This window comes from Temnothorax longispinosus, chromosome 2 (assembly GCF_030848805.1).
Source record: "Temnothorax longispinosus isolate EJ_2023e chromosome 2, Tlon_JGU_v1, whole genome shotgun sequence".
NCBI lineage: Eukaryota > Metazoa > Arthropoda > Insecta > Hymenoptera > Formicidae > Temnothorax > Temnothorax longispinosus.
The window spans coordinates 17,077,579-17,092,319 of NC_092359.1; the positions used below are offsets into that span (position 1 = coordinate 17,077,579).

Consider the following 14,741-nt stretch of genomic DNA (forward strand, 5'->3'; position numbering starts at 1 on the left):
TGGAGGGAAAAGAAATTCCAGCGCACAAAGTAATTCTCGCTGCACAAAGTCGCGTCTTCTCGACTATGTTAAAAAGCGAAATGTCGGAAAGGCAAACCAATTACGTGAAAATTGAAGACATAGATTGTGAAACCGCGAAAGAAATGTTGCGATTCATTTACACAAATAAAATAGATAATTTGGAGAAAATTACGAAGTTACTATTTGCAGCGGAGAAGTACGACTTGGTGAAGCTAAAAGCAAGGTGCGAGAAAGTACTTTGTACACGCTTAACGGTTGAGAATGCAGCAAGAATATTTATAGAGCTATTAAAAAAAATGTTTTTATAGAATTATCAATAAAGACTAGGTTTGTTTCTGTAGAAAGCAAATTGAGAAGTGTCTCAATCAGTTTAACAAAATAGCAAATAAATTTTAAAAAAGTATTGTACTTAACGGGATTTCAACAGAGAACATAAACACATAGATAATTTTCCGGTACCTCTCGAAGAAACACACTACACCACTCTTAGACATAAGTGAAATATCAATAGCATTGGCAGGAAAACGATTAATAAACCATACAGCACTTGATAATAATCTAGCCTTTAACAGAAAATAAAATTTTAAAATTGACCAAAGTAATCTCACTTCTCCCAAACATGGGTGATTAAGACAACCAATTATAGATAATTGATCATAAACAATCGATTAGATCACAGGCTATACATATACTCTTCTAAACCTTTGCCGCGACAAGTAGCGATCTCGTTCACCATGCCGTAGCGCGATATTTATTCAATAAGAATTAATTACTAATTTATTTTCTGTAACGCATCAATTTTGCCCTAATCTTTCATAATTTGTTTAACCGTCTTCTCGACTATGCTAAACAGCGAAATATCAGAAAATCGAACAAATTGCGTGAAAATTGAAGACATAAATTAGAGAAGATAGAGAAATCACTCACCGGCCGATGCGCAACAGCGGAGTTATAAGTTGTAACCCTGCGTTGATCTGTAACAGAAATATTTTTACATTAAAGCATTGCAGTGCCCAAGATAATCGATACTTGTATTGTACGAGTAATAAGATTCGAGTATAATGTAAGGGCGAATCACGTCGCGCTTGAGAAAGTGGCGGAATCCGCTACGGGACAGCAATAGTTATTTGTGTAACAAGTGCGGGAAGTTGAGAATTGGACACGAGTGCGGAGTGGACGCACGAGCCGAAGGCGAAAATTCCCGGGTGCGGTTACCGCACTCGCCTTCGGCTCGTGCGTAAACTCCGTACCCGGGAATTTTCATCTTTACACACGACTTACACTCCTTATTTTATGTTGCAAGTGCCTGGAAAGTGGTCTATCACGCACGCGTAGCGTGCGTAATGGGGCACTTTCCATGCACGTGTTGCATAATATCTCATTCCCGCACGGGTTCGAGTGGGGAATTTCTCGCGTGGGGAATTGGCCATTTGTCGCACAGATGGCGCGCGCGTAATGGGCCACTTTCCACGCACGTGTGATATAAAATAATAAACGAATATTACTCACCTTACGGTCGTTCCGCCGTTGCCCGATGCCTCCCAGGCCCCCTCCTCCTCTCCGTGGTCCTTCACCGATGTCGCATCTCCGTCGACGCACTCACTCACGACATTCACGAGCGAAAATCGACCGATATCGTCGCGCGACACTTTGCACGGCACTCCCGGTATTAATCTCGCGACGCGGCGCGTACTTTATTACACGATGATGGAACGATTACGTCGGAGATGTCTGTACGATCCGCTCGACGATCCCGTCGGCCCGTGATGCCCCGCAGGTAGACGCGACAAGCGAGTCTTACATGACGGAATTTCGTAACTCACATGGCCAACTTCACTCGCCAGGAACAACCGTCGACGCTACACTTGCTGCTTGTCAGGATTTTGCTTAACTGTAATCCTAAATCATCGATTCATGAACATAGTATCTACCCTCCATGATCGCCAAATATCAATACACGATTAAATTACAAGATTGAACATACGACGATAGACTGCGATCGCTAATTAAACACGATATCGTCACTTATGATCGCGCGACACTTTGCATCGGCGCACTCCCGGTATTAATCTCGCGATGTGGCGCGTACTTTATTACACGACGACGGAAGAATTACGTCGGAGATGCTACGAACGAAGCTATACGATCCGCTCGATTTAGGGTCCGCTCGTGTCCTTTATCCGTGTTCCGAAATCGACGGTAATTTCATTCTAAAACCGCGCGACACGACGACGATACGAGATGCGAGGCAAATCGCGAGTCAAGTTGACGATTGCAAAAAACGAGACCGATCCTTACTTCCACTTAATATCGGACATACATCGATAATTTCCGACGTTGAGCATGGCTGATACCAGGATACATCAAATTCTACAGAGGACTGTTTAGAATAGATATACAGAAAATGCACTTAGCATTTCTGTCAACTGCGACTCAGATCGCTATTTATTGTAATCGGTAACAATTTTATTATAATTATGTGCCCCGTGACAACGTTTAATTCGAATTTAACTCTGACCTTGAAGCAAAACGAATAATATAATTTTTTTCTCGCACCGCGCATGTAACTTCAAATTTTTAGTTGAATTTAAATTGAAAACTATGTTAAATTAAAATTACATTGAAATTACATTAAAGGAAGTTGTCCAGAAAATTAATTATTAACATTTATACAACACAAATGTACGAAGGCATAAATATGATGTAATAAAATAATAATATGACAATTATAATAAGACATAGAAAATAAGTGAATATTAATGAAAGTATTACTTCTACCAAATTATGAAGTCCTCCAAATATCCAATAAAATTTTTCAAAACATCGTTCTAGTATCGATAAAATAGCGCTTATAAATACTTCGAAACGCGGTATAGCTTGAAAAATATATATAGGAAAAGATATGTCAACGCACACAGTAAACGAGCAGATAATGCAAAAAAAAAAACATTTTTACTGTTCTTCGAATTACTTTAATCCACTAGTGATTCATTAGTGACGTCTAACCAAATTCGAACTGAGAGAAATTATGAAGAGATTCTGGAAACGTTAAGGTAACAAGTCAAGTTTGCTCCAACACAAAACAAATGCTCAATGCGAATATAACGGTTACACGAATGATATTAAAGGTAAATAAAACGAACATTTTCAAATAATTTGAAAATTGATTATAATTTGGAAGATAAATAAATTGATGAGAATTTTGTGTATTGCGCGCCGTAATAGCTACATCTCTGAAAGTTGGTACAAAAAAATACTGCGTATTATTAAATATATATTAATAATTTCTGTGCTCACACACAATTATGTGCTAACATCTCGAGGTTTATTGAAGTCCATTAACAGAATCAAACGATGTATTCAAAATTGAATGTCTCCAGAATCTCATTTAATTTCGATTTATCGACCTTTGTCAAGACATTTCTTGGTCACTTGCTCTCGTGATATCACATTCAATGTTTTAGCGATATTAAACAAATATTTATCTCAAGACGAATATGATTCACAAAGATTGGAAGCGAAACAAACAATTTCTTTCATACACGTGTAATTTCAAATTTACATTAAAAAACTATGTTAAATTAAATTTATACTGAAATTACATTAAAGAAAGTAGCGTGAAATATTAATTATTATTTGACGCATTCGAATCATTCAACCTACGATGTGCATATATGTATATCATATTTGGAAAAATATATGGCAAAAGATATATCGACACCAAGTAAACGAGCACACATTCCACCAAAATAACAGCTTTCATTTTCACTGTCTTTCGAATTATTTTAATCCACTAGTGACTCGACGTCTAACCAAGTTCGAACTGAGAGAGATTATGAAGAGATTCTGGAAACGTTAAGGTAACAAGTCAACACGAATGACTTTGCTCCGACACAAAACAAATCCTCAATGCAAATATAATGAATTACACGGTTACACGGATAAAGTTTCAAACTAAAGGTATAAAACGAGCATTTTCAAATAATTTAAAAATCGACTATAATTTGAGAGATAAGTAAGTTGATGCGTCACGGCACTTACCTCCGGCAAACAGCTTCGTCTCGTTACCGGTCGCGTCGTCAATCCTACGAACGTCCGTTCCGTACGTGATTTCATCGTCGTGCGAACGACTCGTCGTGTAGTCAGTGTAGCATTGTTGCAAGCTGCAGGTGTTCATCAGTCGAGATTTCTATAACAGAAGAACAACCGTATGTAGTGGCACACGCAATAAACATACGAATTAAAAAAAAATAGATCACCAACAAATAATCAAATTAGTACAGACGAATCGAGATTACTCAACGAGATTACTCCGATTAACTCGAGACGAAGCATCTCGTATGACTTCCGTGGGCTCATTGGTCTCCTTCTATATCTTGAATTCACTACTGACTAAACTTGCGAACGTTTAACAGAATTTAAATTGAGAAAGAGACCCTTTAAAAATGACTTTGTTTCATGGACACAAAACAAAACAGATGTATAATAAAAATAACTAACGATTGGTATCCAAACAATATTTCAAACTAAAAGTATTCTCTCTAGCAGGCAACAAACATTTGCAAACAATTTGAAAATCAACTACAATTTGGGGGATAAATAAGCTAATAAGCATTTATTTAACAAATTTGTGTATTGCGTGCAGAGAGATTGCATCCTGACAGTCAGTCTTGCGAACATTACCAAATATGTCGTAAATAATTTAAAATTTCTATACTAACCATTATGCAATACTCCATTTTGATCATCAACTCTCATCAGAGGACTTCACGCATACTTGCATTATTTGCAATCAGTCGTATGTTGGAGACGGATGTCGGTACGTAGCCGATCGTCCAATGAGGAAAATTTGTTTCTGAAAAAGAAATTCTAACGTTTAAGTTTCAGTAGCGTTAAACGGATATATTTATTTCGAGTTAAAATACACAAATTTGTTTAATAATGATTAAAAGAAACGGAAATGTCAGTTCGTGCCATACTGTATATATCACGAATTCAAATTTAAAACTATACGAAATTAAAAACATTAAAGCTATATAAAAAAAGTAGTATAAATATTGAACGATATCTTAAAATTACGAATTTAAAGCGATGTAATGCATTAATCTTTATCATATTTCTTAACTATGAGTCTTCGATTATTATTCCAGAATTGCAAGAATGCATAAAAGCACGTATATAATAACATATATATATATATATATATATATATATACATATATATAATCAACTCCACGTACGATAAACTCTGTAAATATATATGCGGATAATAAACTGAAAAGTTATCGATCACTGTTATTTGTCTTTTAGAGAGAATTTTCCGCTTACACACCGATCGTATTGAGACGGATAGCAAGAGGTGTCGATAAACTGTTTTGCTGAGTTATCGAAAATTAATTAATCGAGAAGGAAACGTTACAGCTTGGTTTGCGTCTTACAATCTTGATTTATGTTTAGATAAATTGAAAGAGCAAAAACGAATTAATTACGCTTACTAATGCAGTTTTGTTATAGAATAATCACTATATTTTTTCTATTTTATCTGGAGAGTATATTTAAAGACATAATATTATACATATTTCTTTCGTAAGAAAAAAATGTTCTTGCTATTATTTCAACTTTGTAATATTTATTTGATATTAGCAAGTGTACGTTACCTTAGTTCTCGATCGTGTTCGAATAATTAGTTAAAATAAAGTATTAGGATACATACCGTACGCGTCCATCAAGCTGGTGGGGACCATTTTGAAGGACCAGAGAAACATTAGCGGGATCGCTGAATGTTACAAATCCAAATCCACGATTGCGACCAGATTCGCTGTTTTTCATAACAACACAATCGATGACTTCACCACAACGGCCGAAGTAACGTTGGAGATTTTCTTGGGTTGTCTCCTATGATAATCCACCAACGAACAATTATCTGGAACGAGACAAGAGTATCTCTTCAGTATCGTTAACATACCTACTAATTTATTCGCTACGCAGTAATACAATTTGTATGACAGACAAATAATATGTCGCTGTCGATGGGTCTTAAATACTCTTAAATCTACTTCTTATCTTTACAGGAAAAATACTCGGTGATATTTCTCGAAACACGAGTCACACACACGAGTTCTTCAAGTCATTTTTATCCTTCATATTAGTAGTAATATTTGAAAAAGAATATTTTTTTGGATAAAAAGAGATCCTAAATTAGGGTAGGTAAACGATAATTCCCTCATTTACGTGAAATCGAATTATCGTAAGTTACTACAGAAGTAACGCTCGCGTATAAATATTTGTCCCGTCACCCGAAAAAAACGACCGCGACGAGCGTCTTCCAGGAAAACGGCACCGACGCACGGGAAACATGGCGGATGTATATATCACGCTCGCGACGAAAACCGCGCGAGCTTCTCGACGGCACGACATCGACATGGCGATCGCATTCGCGAGCGCACGTACTTGCGTCGAACTAATATGAAGCTTACGTACTTACTTACAGGAGAGGCGAGGCACGATACTCGGATGCCTCCGATGTGTATTTAATGGATGTAAAATTGTCTCGCGCGCGAACGCCGGCCTCGATCGCGCGTCGATATTCCAGGGATTCCACCGTCATGCGCGAAACACGGCGACGAGAAAACGAAGGCTTCGCAAGCGTCGCGTACACCATACTGGAAGACGATTAACAATAACCCGCATTTTTCGCGATAAGCGCCCATGTCGGCTATTCTGATTGCGAGATCGTCGAACGTACTCGCGAACACCGTGTCCCGTTATCGTAACCATGCACATCACACCACGTTACACACATCACGCTCGCTCGCGACCGAATACGATTACGATCGAAGCTGATCGAAGGTCGGAAGGATCCATGCCGCGTCGCGGCCGTATCACGCGGTATCCTGTGTCCTGATGGGAACTGTGGAAACTGTCCCGGACTGTCCCCCGCCCCTTACATTCCTTCGCGCGGCCGGGCGCGGGGCGCGGCGTACTTGCCGAAATTACTACGCGCGCGATAACGAAAACACGCGATTGGCCCAAATAATGGGGTGAACCTCGAGCGTTTGAATTCCGAGAAAATAATTTTGTATATTTCGTGCCGAGATAAACGCATCACGATGAAAACATGTGAAATATAAAAATTCTAGTTGTTTATTTTCTCGAAACTTTTCCAACACCTTGAGTTTGAACACCGCATATCAACAAGTCTTAAATTAAGTTCACACCCGCAAAACGACAGTATCTTGACGACGTACGACGCGACGGTTTATCGTCTTTTATGGTATGCGCGATCACCGCACTGCAAGAACAATCGCGACGAAATTTTTACAAACGATACAATTTAATCTTAATTTTCTACAAAGTTAGATTAAGAGCACATACAAATAAATTTGAAACATTTGTAAACGTAACGAATTACGTGAACGAGCAAATTACGTGTCTGTTTTTGAACGAAAAACGGAATTGTATTCGCATACACACGTTTGAGCTCGTTACGTCGCACTCTCGACGTTCATACGCATTTTGGAGCAAGCTCTCGCTCCCTCGTTCGCGATCGTTCGCGATCGCGACAAGCAAAGTGAGAAGAACGCTAAACGCGCGATCATAATATCATATTCTCTTTAATTACTCAATAGATCAAGAGACAAGACACGGTAGTGTCTCGTGCCAAGTACACGCGGAGCGAGACCGACCGTGACTCTTTTACGCGACGCGACGGGTTGCGAGTACCCGAGATGTTGAGATCTCGATAACGATTATTAACTCCCGTGCTTAATGAGAGGTTCGAGCTGTTCACCGAAGCGTCTTTCCACGCGATTCACTCATTCGAAGTAGAAATCGAAACGGAGGCAAGAGACCCGACACGAGCTCCGAGGTTATCGTCTCATTGAGACACGCAGGCCAACGATTCTATTAAAGATTCGGATGTATCGCGCTCCGAATCACTTGTCTCTCATACACAATTCACTTACATTGCAGGAGACCCGTCAAATCACAGCCGGGAGGAGCCTCAAGGCCCGGCTGTGATACGTACGCCGGCGTCCAGCACGGCACTCGGCCGACTCGGCGTTCATTTCGGCAATCCTACTCGTTGTAGTCGACACGAGGAGAAACAGAATATTCGGCGATTCAGCTCGCAACACACACACACTCTGTAACCGGAGGATTTCATTTCGTTCACGAGAAAAAAATTACTTTACACGAGCGACAACATCTCGGCGCGACCCGCGACTCGTACCGAAGTACCCATGGTGTAAATGGACACCATGTTTTTTACACCATGGAAGTACTTACCGACGTCCGACGTTCAAAACGACCGACGACGTATTACTTGCGCGCGCGCCGCGCGGCGAGTCGAGCCGAGAGCCTCCGAATCCGGCCGAATCACGTTCGGCCGCTCTCGCCGCCGCGCGCCGAGTCGAGCCCCCGAATCCGCCCGAATCCGGCCGAATCACGTTCGGCCGCTCTCGCCGCCGCGCCGCGTGCCGGCCCGGGCGCAGCACGTGGCACGTGGCCGGTGGCGCTGTTTACGAGCACTGTCAACTGGGATCAACTGGGATTACACGACAAGAAAATTGACCGGTATAAATAATAGGCGATTTTTGGCGATCGTTTGGTATGGTTTGGTACATATACCAAAGTTGCTATCCGTGGCTGCTATTGGTTCCGGTGCAGTTTGGTACCCTTTGGTTGCTTATACCAGAGTCACGCCAAAAATTGCCTAATATTGCTTCTCTCTTTTCGTGGCGATTGCGCGACAATTAACCCTATACGTGATGTTCTCAAGACGGATTTAATTTTTGTGAATTGTCATAAATTAATGAATAGCTTACTCTATGTATATTTGAAGTTTTTAAAAGAAATATGTAGATCTATCTACATGAAATCAGAGTATTTATAAGATTGTAATTTTTGCAAGTTAAAAGACTGTTTTCGAATAAATAATCCCTCCTGGTTTTATTTAAATACTTTTATATATTTATAGTATCTTTTACTGTTAGATAAAAATATGTTAGGCCATTGGAACCTTTGCGTATTCATTGTATTTTCTTACCCAGGAACGGAATCATTATGAACGAGGATGCAGATAATTTTGCGTGGACTCGCCAGCTCGAGTGTCCGTCGACAATATTACAATGATTCAGTAAAGAAAATGTTCGTCTTAAGCTGGCCACACACACTTTTCGTAGAACGTAACAGTAGGGTTTCGACCAATCGCGTTGCTCAATTCGGCCGTCTGTAACCGTAGAAGTAAGAATCGAGCAACACGATTGGTCGGAACCTTACTGTTACGTTCTACGAAAGGTGTGTGTGCCCTGCTTTACTTGTGTATCCATTACTATTTGTATCTATTTACTGGAGCTTGCCATGTTATCGACTTACCAATTTTTTTCTTTTTATCAGATTGTGCAAGGGAGTATTGGAGTTTATTATGGGAGGACATTTCCAATTCTGTGTTTCCTGCGGCCCAAGCCTGTAAAATAAGAAAGAACATTTTACTGTACAAACTGAAGCATGGGTTGAACGACTCTGCAATTTCATCTATGAGAGAGTTGAATCAACTGAGATCTAAAAGCAGCACATTGAAACAACAGATATCTGCGCTGGAAGAAGAATACGAAGAACAGGACTATACTGTCAGGCAAAAAAGTAAGGTGAAATGTTGATATGAATGTTTCAATACAGTTTTAATAAGTTCCATAAAATTGTTAGTGCAACGATTGAAGGATATAAAGACCAAGTGTTCGGTAACCAGTACGAGGAAGGATTTTCTCAAATTAAAACACGGCGAAACCAGCAAGCAACTGAAAGATTGCGGCGACATGAGACGAGTGTGCCAGCATTTAATGCCAAACACCTCTATGGACATAGATCAACAGAAATTAAGGGAGAATCTACATATGATAACAGATCTGCGTCGTTCAGCCATAGATAAGAAATAGGTAAATCTTTTTTATAGGATATAAAATAATATTTGCATGTAAAATAGTATTGACGAAAATGACATTTTCCAATAACAGATATGGACAAAGGTATCGAGCTCTCTCAGTGGTACACCCGCTGTGGACACACTTGTATCAAACGCTGTCGCAAGATTTAGACACATTAATGAAATTGGAGACCAAAAGCGACTTGGGCAGTTCGAGTGTAGTGGGCGAAAATATAGATATTGGTATCGCAAGAGCTTGCGGTAAATACATATGCAGTATTTCGAAAGGCATATCGTCTAATATTAGAGCTAACATGTACCAACAACGCTTAGTGGAATTCATTGAACTAATAGAGGTACCGTGAAAAGATATCAAAATATGAGAAAAGATAATTGACAAAAAAATGAAATTAAGATTAATGCACACTTCGTCTTGCAATCGTTAGCCCACGAAGATGTGAACGCGTGGTTAGCTCTGAATTTGGAGGTGAGAAAGTTAGAACCCGAACAGGCGTATCGGCAAAACGAAGTTCAGAAGTTGAAGAACACTATCCAGGAAAATTCCTTGCTCAATCTCGACATAGCTCGATTAACGTCCGACATAGAGACGATTGACGCACGGATGGTACGTATTGGCATATTCCACACTCTACATACCCTTGATACTGATATCGAACATATTGCAGGATAAATATATAAAAGACATTCAGCGATCTATAGCAGTTTTAAACTCTACGCCGACGCTCATATTTAAAGAGAAAGAGAAGCTGCATTACGAATTGCAGAAGATAATGGCGTTACAGGTCGACGCAATTACGACGCAAAATGCGTGAAGAATGCTTGGACTTGGACATCGAACTGGATATGTTTTATAATATCTTGGATTTCAATGCTTTACCGAAAGTAATGTTGAAAGGAGATGTGGGATTATACAGGTTGGTATAAAAGTTTTTCACGTTAAATTTTACATTATTATCGTAAAGCTAATATATAATGAACAAATTTTCTCGCAGACACGCAATATGTGGTCTCGACAAAGTCTTCATCACTTCAGTCAATCCGCAGTGCTCGAGGATCAAGCCTTACTTCCCAATAATAATAATACAAATACCGATGTACTCCCTCATAAAATGCTATAAAAACGCGATTGCCAATATAGTTTACACGAAACTGCACTGTTCGTCGTCAACTGAGGAGATTGAGTGCGCAGATAAGTTAATGCCGTCACGAGAAAAGTGTAATTACAATAGTTTGGAGCTGCTGAATCTCGCCACAATCGTTTGCGATCAGGCGCGCGAAGAGATCAAGCGCTTCGACGCAGTCCTGAGTGCTTGGTAAGTTAAACCGTCAAGATCTGAAGTTACAGTTATTTTAACTTTAATCATGTTTTTAGAGCGAACCAAGATGTACAAGAAGCAATGGCACTCGACGAAACGACCGTGGACGGTGTGTCCTTTAAGGATTGGTTGCAGCGTTACAATTTATTATTATAAATGATACAAAATAGCAAGTGATCTATATATTGTAGTCTGTCGCCGTTCATTTATATTATATTGTTACGTGTTCGAAGAATTTGTATCCTGACAACAAGGACCTGAATGCCTTGTACAAAACGGAGGGCAAACAATTCTACGTAAACGATTTCGACAAGTCCCCTATAAATCTCAAAAACGCGATATCTTCCTTGTATAGTTATTACAGAATCGCCCGTAAGATCGTATCTCACTACTTGTTTCCACCTTGCACCAAGCCCAACTAACATTACAACTAATGCATGAGTTGCCGTTGCAGTATGATCGTGCCCGACTAGAGTTACATTGCCAACGTACATATTCGTTGATGTATCGTAAAACCTTCCTGGTGTAATACTCATTTCGTCGAGAACTATCATACACTCTTTGTACAAACCTTTTTCAAAGCAATTTTAATTTTTAAAAATTCGAATACTTCTGTAATTACCTCACCACTAAAAAATTTTAAATTTTCCAATTTTCTTGTTAGTACTCTAATACAAGGGAAAGGAAGTTTTTGCCGTAATATTTCTTCATAACCTGCTGTACCACATGTAAATTTTAATTTGTAAGCATTTATCAAAGTTTCGTTGCATCAACGAGGCATTCTTTTATATTCTCGAGTTAATAATTTAATTTGATCTTCATTTAGAATGCAAGATAAACTTTCCTTTAATTTGTTTGAAGGTACTTCCTGTTGTAATTTTTTATTCCGTTTATTGGCTGCAATAAGACTCTTTTTCAAAGCTATCCTAGATTTTTCCGATTTATATAATTTTTGTAATCTATTAAATCGTTGTTCAAGTATTTCTTCGAAAGACGTTTTTTCCTTCAGTTCTTCAATACTTCCTTCAGTTTCCTGAATTTCTTCCGAATTGTTATGAACATCACCTGCACATAAATTTTTTGAAATAGAAAACTGACATTTGGTCGCAGAAAAAAGAATTAAATACTGGTTTTAAAAAAAGCTCTATTAAAAATAATAAATATTTATTTTTAGCTTAAAAGTTCGAATTTTCGACTAATTTATGATAAAAATGATAATTTAAGTATTGTATTTCATTATTTATACAAAAAGCGGTATATTTATTATATTTAAAATAGTTCTGAACACACTTTAGATTTTCTTCATAATTTTCAAATAATTATTATTATTACAAACATTTTTTAAGGTTTCTTTTTTAATTAAGGGAAAAGTAGTATAGTATACTCCGATATTATGTCATATAATCAAAACAAGTTCTATAGTTTCAATGTCGGTTAATAATTGAAAAAAGTATACAAAATTCAAGTATTATAAACATTAAAAAATTAAAAATTTTAACATATAATTCTTTACTTTCTTAAAAAATATTTTTATATTTTCACTAATAAATACTGTAATGTAATGTAATGAGATCTTACCATTATTTATGGGTCTTTCTTGTGCTTCTTGCGATATATTATTAAAATTTTCATGTTCATTTTCAGGAATATTCTTTTCTTCATACCTCGGTCGAAAGTACGTACTTTGCCGAGGGCACCATGACGAGCAGGACCGAGATTTCAACTTTCGGCCCTTGTAGTGTAATACTAATTGGTTCATCTTCTTCTCGTACAGATGTATGTATCAGACGATCAGCAAAAATAGTTGGAACTGCTGTCGATTTCAAGCGGCGTTTATCTCCCCGTGTTTTTTCCCACATCTCGTCTGAGAAATGAATCTGACAAAAATATTGAGTAATTTAATTAGAAAAAATAAGGAGTAACAATAAAATATAGATTATTTTTGTGTATTAAATAAACTTTGTTATTTTTGTTAATTATATTTAGTCCTAAAAATAATAAGTAATAGTAAAATTAATAGTAAAAATGATAAGTAATAGTTAATACTTATAGTAATCTTTTTTATAAAAAATGTAAAGAACTTAACTTTTAAATAAGCAAAATTGATTTTAAAACTTTTCCTTATCATTAATATCCATTTCTACCAATGCAGATTAACTTTGATTTTGGCTTAACTTTTATCTTTCTCTAATTTCAAGAACTAGAAAAAGATAAAAAGTAAGTTAAACCGTGATTAAAGTTAATCTATATTGGTAGAAATGGACATAAGTCAAATAAATATATTATGTTTGTACTTACTGAACACAATGCCGAACTCACTCCAGGAACCCAGTCTGCACGGTTAAGGGGATCCTAAAGTGAAGGCTGAACTTCCTCGACGTCGGTATTAATGTCAACATTTCTAATTCTGTTTTCTTGTCATATATCTATATCTGTCCTTGTCTAACGAGATGAGGCATCTGTCTTTGTTCGATTACTGCGCCATCTCTTGCCACACGCAATATTGCTTATCCTGTCAACCTGAATGTGCTTTTGCACATATAAAAGTTATATAAAGTAATCTTTTTTTCTAGGTTTTCAATCTTAGATCTAATTGCACGATATTGTTCTTAAATGTTGTCCCTAGGTCATGCCGGTCTAATTTTGTGGATATTTATCGTGGAATTTTTGTACAAAGCAAATATTGTCGTCACGTATACCAAAAATTAACAAAAATATTAATTTTTTTTCGTTTTCGATATAAATTTGACCACCATGACCTAGATTTTGATGCGTACTTTAATTCTAGACAAGAATTTTGCATGTCTATAAAGTCAATTAAAAGATTAGTGCTAAGAAAAAAAGCCGGTATTACAGACGGCTTTAGGATCCCCTTAACATTAGCAATCCATACTTTTCTTCTTTTCTCTTCTCGCGGGAATCTACACATTTGGAAGCCTTTGCTCGATGAGTTCGTACAATAATCCGCACTGCAACCCGTCATATTTCTAGCTTTTTCTGTAAATAAAATTTACGTATTTATAAATAATTATATATGTTATGTGATGTTAAGCTACATGCAAATTATGACTGTAGTTTTTTTTTTACATTTTTTCAATAAATCATTAGAGCCTCCGCACAAGACTCTCGTATGGTAGCGTAGCGTAAAGTAACGTGGCATCAACCATCAACGCATAATGCCGGGATTACGATGAACTTAACGTAACGGAACGCGACGGACGCGAAGTAACGTAACGTGAACTTAAGAAATTACGATCGCCGTAACGTGAAGCAGCGTGCATTTGAAAAATGATTTGACAGCGTGGTGTGAATTTCTATTCATAGAAACTTTGAAGCGCTTTTCTTTAAGAATCAACGTCACTGTTTCGTGTGGTTTTTCACTGTTATTTTCCATTGTCAAAACCGCACGTGTTATTAATTAAATATCATGCATTTAAATATGCTCGCCGATGTAAACGCAG

General features: G+C 37.7%; 2 long non-coding RNA genes and 1 pseudogene across 3 annotated transcripts; 1 reads left to right on the forward strand and 2 right to left on the reverse strand.

The window, feature by feature from the left end:
* Window positions 1–3,644: 3,644 nt before the first annotated feature.
* LOC139807953 (uncharacterized) lies at window positions 3,645–8,959 on the reverse strand. Of its 2 annotated transcripts, none has more exons than XR_011730741.1 (4): window positions 7,986–8,959; window positions 5,735–5,944; window positions 4,743–4,876; window positions 3,645–4,210 (listed from the first exon to the last, which is right to left on the reverse strand). It is a non-coding gene; the product is annotated as an uncharacterized lncRNA (long non-coding RNA). The 2 variants fall into 2 exon arrangements; XR_011730740.1 differs by lacking the exon at window positions 7,986–8,959 and adding an exon at window positions 6,502–6,904.
* Window positions 8,960–9,069: 110 nt separating this feature from the next.
* LOC139807951 (uncharacterized) lies at window positions 9,070–12,261 on the forward strand (annotated as a pseudogene).
* Window positions 11,996–14,148, reverse strand: LOC139807952 (uncharacterized). The gene is made up of 3 exons (XR_011730739.1): window positions 13,579–14,148; window positions 12,859–13,157; window positions 11,996–12,345 (listed from the first exon to the last, which is right to left on the reverse strand). It is a non-coding gene; the product is annotated as an uncharacterized lncRNA (long non-coding RNA).
* Window positions 14,149–14,741: the final 593 nt, after the last annotated feature.